The sequence below is a fragment of the Neomonachus schauinslandi genome, chromosome 1 (assembly GCF_002201575.2).
Source record: "Neomonachus schauinslandi chromosome 1, ASM220157v2, whole genome shotgun sequence".
In the NCBI taxonomy this organism is placed as follows: domain Eukaryota; kingdom Metazoa; phylum Chordata; class Mammalia; order Carnivora; family Phocidae; genus Neomonachus; species Neomonachus schauinslandi.
This window is the reverse complement of record NC_058403.1, coordinates 135,076,599-135,084,335: the sequence shown is the minus strand read 5'-3', so window position 1 is coordinate 135,084,335 and position 7,737 is coordinate 135,076,599. Positions and strand designations below refer to the sequence as shown.

Genomic DNA, 7,737 nt, shown 5'->3' with positions numbered 1-7,737 from the left:
CTAAGTTCGTGGTAATTTGCTAAGACAGCTATAGAAAATTAATATCCAAGGCTATGATAAAACAGGGATGAGTTACCCTCTCTTCCCAAATGAGGGCAGCATAGATGAGTTGACAACTATATAATCCTAAGGTAGATGATTGTGCCCAGCCACAATCAGCAGCCCCCCACCCCAGCCAACCACCCCATATGCATGAACAATACATGATTGTCTCTGCCTCTGATGTTTTGTTGGTGGTTATGCAATATTGTGGCAGTGGGTATCTGATGTGGAGGCCAAGGGGCAGTTGGGTGGATGTCATGTTTTTTTTTTTTTTTCATGAAATGTTCTCTTAGAATGGTGAGTGAGAAAAATCTGATTAGTTATGAGAGTCAGCCATGGAGCAAGATTCTCAGGTAGGTTCTGACAGAAATACTCTATTAAGGAAAAGAGGTAGAAGAGTTGGATTATTTATCTGTATTATTGATTTTATATTTATGAGAATACTTTACATACAAGGGGAAGTGGAATTTATTAGAACTTCACTTCTATTACAAGCTTTTTATGTGTGGCCTAGTCAGTCCAAATGATCTTCACATTTTGAAAGGTTTGGAATTCATTAAAAGAAAGTCTCAGCCACACTGCTTCTTTGCCAAACTAGTAAGTAAACAAAAAATCCAAATGAAGCAGTTTAATACTTAGACTTAAATGAGATAGAAACTCCACAGAATTAAATAAAGCATAAAACGGGTATTTCCACTAAGGCTATCTTAACTGAAGCAGCGATTTTTTTTAAGACAAAATTAATGTAATTCTGGCTTAATTTAGTTTTGTTTTATCAAGTCAGCAGAGTTAATTCTATGTCAATAAAAAAAGAAACTCAAGCTGTGCAAATCATTTTACACTCTATGTGAATTTCTGGAGGAAATACTGAAAACATATTTAAATTGCACCACAGGAACTGTGAGTACATTTAATTTTACATTAAAAAAAGTGTCTTTTGTGTTTCTTGGAGAGTAAAACAGATCCAAACAAACCAAACCATTCCATAATTCAGTGTTTGGGACACAGTGGGTTACCAGTTGAAGAAATTCTCTCCCAGGCCAAAAACAAACAGTGCCTAACATATTGTTCTTCCAATCGACACCAGACTCAGCAAGGCTGGGGGTTTGTGACTGCCTATTTTCTCTCTAGCAGTTTAAGGTAAGTATCCATACTGTTCTATGAATGAAGGAGATGTGGCTTCTGGTGGAGTGATAGCAGGCAAGTGTTAGTTTTGACCCCCTGAGAGATGTCTGGTTTGCGCTTGTCCCTGTAGGTAAATAATTGGTTAAATAGAACTAAATAAACCAGTGATGTGAGTGTGTTCAGCTCAACTTCACCTCTGAATAGCCTCCAAATGGTCTCGAAAAAGAAGAAAAAGCAACTAAAGTTCATATACTGTGTGCTTTAAAAAGATGAAACGAAAGACAATCATTTGCTTTACAGATTGTTTTAATTGATTATGATTTGTCCTGGAGTGTATGTATGAGGAGTTTGTGTAGAGTGAGATTTGAAGTCTGATCTATCCATGGTAGTGCAATTTTCCTGTATTTTGAGAAGGGGAAGAATTGATCCAAGTCTTTCCAGGAAAGGTAACTTTATTGTTTTCTCCAAGACGGAAAATAGAATTGGTATTAAAACATCAATTCTGCCAGCAGGATGAGACTGGAACCTTGGTAAGGAGACATGCAGGAGAATTCATAAACATAGCTGATACTTCAGAACATATATTACCTAACTATGGGAAAGGAAAAAAATCATTCAAATGTTACTTCCCTGTGGTGTTTCTGTGTGTGGCATCTATTCCTACAGCTCCAAAGATCTTGTCATCTGATAGGATCTCTCTGAATATTTTAAAGTAATTTCCTCCAAAAGTACATGATTTATTTATTTCAAATGAGGATTAGATATGTTTTTGACATTGTTATTTGCATTTTGAGTTTATTATTCATTCATTCATTGCATTCATTAGACATTTATTAAGGCCTTGCTGTATCCAACATATTTGATAGCTGGAGCAAACCATTTTCAATATCCTCCCCCCACCATATATTTCAGCATCATGTTCGGTAATAATGATGACACAGATACACACATATAACTGAAGCTTACACTTACCAAACAAAAACATTACAGAATGCAGTTGGCATTCTACTTCACTCTTCTAAAATTTAAACATAAGTAAAAATCCAAGTGGTCATATGGAATGATAGAATCAAATTAACCCAGGTTCCATTTCTTTTCTTTTTTTCTTTCTTTCTTTCCTTTCTTTCCTTTCTTTCCTTTCCTTTTCCTTTCTTTTCTTTCTTTTCTTTCTTTCTTTTTCTTCCTTCCTTCCTTCCTTCCTTTCTTCCTTTCCTTTCTTCTTTCTTTTTTTTGCATATTGGAGCCAGATTCCTGAGTACTCCAGGGTGCAAGCCTCAGCTGACACACACTGCCAGGTTCCATTTCTTTATCTTTACAATCACTGTGTTACTGTTAATTTCAAATCTGATGTTTAAAGGAAGGAATCTTAGTACCATAGGGATTGGAGAGACAAACTGTGTCTGAAGTGTGTTCAGATATTCCTGTTATGAACTTACTTTTTTTTTTTTAAAGATTTTATTTATTTATTTGACAGAGAGAGACACAGCGAAAGAGGGAACACAAGCAGAGGCAGTGGGAGAGGGAGAAGCAGGCTTCCCACTGAGCAGGGAGCCCGATGCGGGGCTCGATCCCAGGACCCTGGGATCATGACCTGAGCCGAAGGCAGACGCTTAACGACTGAGCCACTCAGGCGCCCATGAACTTACTCTTAAAATGAGCACAGGTAGCTGAGTCCACATATGTCGAGGCACACTATATAATGGAGATTTCTCCAAATTAATTCCATGTAGAATATAAGGCTTATTAGAAGAGAATAAAATTTTACTAATTTTAGGCATACACACATAAATATACACATGTGTATTGTTATATATGAAATATTACATAACCATATTTAAATGCTTATATATTATCTATCTGTCTGTCTAGTTAAATCTCAACATTACCTGCAGCAATTTTTTTTTAGAATTTAAAGGAAAGATATTTTGGGGAGGATGGAGCATTTTGCTGGCATTTTTAAAAATGCTGCAGTACAGTGATAATAAAAAAACAGCAATTTTTTTCCCCTTCTTTCATTGGGGCAAAATATATATTACATAAAATTTACTGTCTTCACTGTTTTAAGCTATAGTTCAGTGGGATTAAATACACTCACACTGCTGTGTGGTATCATCATAATTCATCATTAGAAATTTTTCATCCTCTCAACCTGAAGCTCTGTACCCATTAAGCAATTAACTTTCCTTTCCTCCTTCCTGCCAGCTCCTTGTTGTCACCATTCTGCTGTTTCTGTGAACTTGAATACTCCAGGTACCTCATAAGTGTAATCATGCAGTATTTGTGCTGTTGTCTGGCTTATTTCACTTAGCATATTGTCTTCAAGTTTTATTCATGTTGTAGCATGTATCAGAATTTCATTCCTTTTTAGGGCTGAATAATATTCCATTGTATGTATATGCCACCTTTTCATCATTTATCCATTGATAGACATTTGGGTTGTTCCCACCTTTTGGCTATTGTGAAAAATACTGCTATGAATTGTTTAAAAATATGTCCAAGGTCATAAAGCAAACTGATTTCAGTTGGGTTTATTATCTTTAAATCTCCACAATGCTCCCTCTTATCATCTTCACTTACCTGCCCTGTGCACTTGGTACCTCAATATATTGAGACTCTGTGGTGGTAAGAAAAGGTACTGTGGTAGGTAGGAGATTCAAATTTTTGTATCAATTCAGTGGCTGTGTGAATGTGGATGTCACATCCAAGTCTCTGTTTCTTCACTGCTAGAATGAGATTGTTTGATGAAATCTTATGTACTATTCATTCCATGTTATGATTTTATGGGTATAGGCAATATGACACAACTCTATTTGGAAAGTACTTCTGCCTTTAAACATCTCATTCTGATGTTAGTTTTATGGTCATTCCCATCCTATGAGGATAGTGATCCTTTTTTGTTTTGTTTATTACTGTCTCCCAAGACTCTAGCATACTGTCTGGGTTATAAAAGGCTCCCAATAAATATTTGTTAAGTGAATGAATTTTCAAATGATATTAATAGAGTTCAGGGAGGTTGAGTTACTTATCTTGAATCTTTTACCCAGTAAATAATGTCTGTTCTGGAACTTAGTCTTCTAATTCCAATTTCTATGCAATTTTCACCATTCTATTTTGATATATTGTATTTCCAGCTGTAGGAGCAAATATTTATTAGTTATGTGCCTTGCCGAAGACTTCACTTTCATTATTTCATTAATTTTACAACGTACCTTAAGTATATAAAACTGTTAAAAGTTTTATAGATGAGGAAACTGAGCTCAGGGAATTGATGAAGTGATTGGTCCAAATAGGTAAGGGGCAAACCCGGGATTTAGACCCCAGGCTTCCAACTCTGGAGGGAAGTCCTTTAAATAATTAGAATGAGCAGACTCTGCTACTTGAGAAAAGGGATTTGAACTTAGCCTCAAGAGAATTGCAGAATAACTTTAGCAAAGTTATGGGAACAGTAGGATAAGTAAGATTAGGGCAGGAAATGAATGGGTCTGTTCAGAGGGGTCTTCTTGGGAAACAGAGTGGTACCTGGAGTTGCTGTACAAGTTCAGGGCTGATACAGTAGGTATGGAGAGATGGAGGGAAGTTTCTCACTATTTCATGGCACAGTTGTAGTGGTTGGTAGGTTCAGCTGTCTGTTACTTAGCTTCACACAATAAGTCATTCAATTCCATGAATACACCAAGACATAATCAGCCTCTGGCCAATTGATTCATACAAACAAAATCATAAGAGAATGACTCATAAATCAGAATTATTTTATGGTAGGAAATTCGCTTCACCTGAGAACTAGTGGGGCCTGGTGGGTGAGGAAAGTACATTGGAGATTTGGTAGGGGGATGGCAAACATGCTAGAAGTTATTTTAGCCCAGGAGATAAAGCGAATTGTTTTTTTTCTCACATATTAAATCCCATCAAAGAGAATTGATATCCTTTCTTGCCAAAGTAAGTTGATGAAATGCTACTTTAAACTCTAGAACTATCTGTGTAAGGACCTGAAGCTCGACTTTTCAAAAATCTCATCTCCTGTAGCTGCTACAAGATAAACACTCATTCATTCTTGCCCTCTGCTGTTCTCCTTTTTAATCCCAGGATGACATTCTCATTTGATCATTTTTTCCTCATGTGGCAATCTTGAAGTTAATAGTTGCAAAGCCACTGTGTTGGGAGTTGAGGCCCATCTTCAAATCTCAGTTTTGTCAATAATTAGACAGTGGACTTGAGCAAGGCACTGCCACAGATAGGCCTAAATTTCCTCATCCTTATCAGGAGTGTTGGAGTAGAGAATAATAAAAATTCTGTTTTACTCTAATGGATTGTAATATATTTAAAACTGCTAATGGCACGTATTTATTTTTAAAGTGGGTTTTCTATAATGGATTTCTGCTGGGTTTTTTTTTTGACTTCTCAGTGTCCATTCATCTTGTCAGTTGGCTTCATTGGAAGAGGAGAAGTGACCTAGGGGAGTTCCTTATATGGGTTTTTAATAAGTCATTGTTAGAGACTGAATTTTTGTGCTCTGCCTCACACAAATTCATATGTCAAAATTCTAACTCCCAATGTGGTGGTATTAGGAGGTGAGGCCTTTGGGAGTTGGTTCGGTCATGATAGTGGAGCCTTCATGAATTGGATGAGTGTCCTTATGAGAGATCCCCAGAGGGCTGTCTTGTCCTTTCCATCATGTGAGGACATAGGGAGAAGATGCCTCGTGTGAACCTGGAAGTAGGCTCTCCCCAGACATGGTCGATACCTTGATTTGACTTGCAGCCTCCAGAACTGTGAGAAATAAATACTGTTTAAGCCACCAAGTCTATGGTATTTTTGTGATAGCTGTCCAACAGACTAAGATAGTCCTCTTATTTCAATCCAGTCAATCACCCATCTCTGCTTTTTCCTCTTCTTGGTGGTTAAGTTAAGGAGACTCTGAGGTTCTGGCTGGCATCTATCTCCCACAACCCTAGGTGCTTATATTCAATGCTCTGTGAAGTCAGATGTCACTCCTCCCTCTGCTGCCCAGTGTCCCCCCAGTGTATATATTTGATACTTCATTTTGTTTTCAGATATTTTATTCATATCTCAAGACATCTCTGCTCTTTTTCTCCTGTTCTCATGGTCTTTGCTAGTTACATTTTTTGAAATGTCTCTGTTATTTTAATGGCGTTTCAGGAAATAATGGAGATAAACACATGTATTTAATTTGCTGGGTTTAGCCAGAGAAATCACCTCCAGAATATTTGATTAAAGGGATGAAATGAAAAATGTTGGGGGAAAATTATTTTGGCAACCATGTGTGAATAATGGACTGGAATAGGTCAGGAACCAGAGCCAGGGAATCAAAGAAGGCTGTTTCTGTAAGTATAGTGTAAAGCGATGAAATAGGGGTTTCCTGATGAGAACAGCTTGAGTCAGAAAGTTATATTTGGAGAAAGAATAAAGTAGGGTTTAATAAATTTTAAGGTGCTGAATAACCATGGTCAAATGGGAGAGAAATTGAAGTAAACTCCATGATTTAAAGCCGTTTGAGTGCTGTTGATTGGAGTCAGGGAGACTGTGTCAATGTTAAAATGAAGCCAGACCTACATGAATTGTCGAAAAGTTTAACAGTGAGAGGAAAAAGCACCAGGGCAGGAATTAAAGGCAAAAGAATTCCGACAAGGATTTCAGTTTTATTTTGAGGCAAGTGAGACCTGCCCTGAGCATTAAACCAGTGAAGAGATAAAATATTTTGGCATATGGGAGGAAGTCGGTATCTGGTGTGAGGACTCCTGGTTAGGTAACCCAGAGCTCTTCCCAAAGTGTGTATTCTGGTGGTACCATGAAGACTGGTTTGCTTACAAGATACTTTGTGAATTTAATGGGTGCCTGTCAGCAATGGCCTGGGTGCAAAAGCTGTTGCAAACACTTGGAATCATCCTCCTTCTTCCTGGCTGGTCACCTTTGGTTTTGCCCACTAGTTCCTACTGTTAAAATGATCAGAGCTACCTAATCAGATGGTTACAACTAGTTATATATTATCTAATCTATATTTCTGGCTCATTTCTGTTTCTTTGTATAGATTTTTAAGGGGACACTAATTGATTTTCCCTGAATTTCTGATGAATCCAATTTCAGGTTCTGTGAACCTGATGCATGTAGCATCCGCTAACTCATCCCTGAACACATTGGTTCTAAGATTGTAAGCTCCATCTCTGTTCCAGAACACCCTCTCTATCTTCTGAGTAGTTGGCTGATAGCTCTTACAACCCCCACTAGGAATTTATGACTTAGGATCTGCATATATTTGATACTTCATTTTGTTTTCAGATATTTTATTCATATCTCAAATCTTGCTTTATCATTTTAAAAACCACTTGAAAACTCTCATAAAATTATAGCATTTTTGATGTGGTTACAGTTACACTCTGGCAACTTCCAGCTTCTGGGATTAGTCTTTTGCCCTTTTTCTGATCCCTCTGAAAGAACAGCTTTCTCTTGACATGGACATATTCTAACTTTAGAGGTGGATTTCTTTCTTTTCTTTTTTTCTTTTCTTTTTTCTTTTCTTTTCTTTTCTTTTCTTTTCTTTTCTTTTCTTTTCTT

At 37.1% G+C, this 7,737-nt stretch overlaps 1 pseudogene; it reads left to right on the top strand.

The window, feature by feature from the left end:
• The first annotated feature begins 377 nt into the window (after positions 1–377).
• Positions 378–7,737, top strand: part of LOC110570673 — a 33,122-nt pseudogene continuing 25,762 nt past the window's right edge.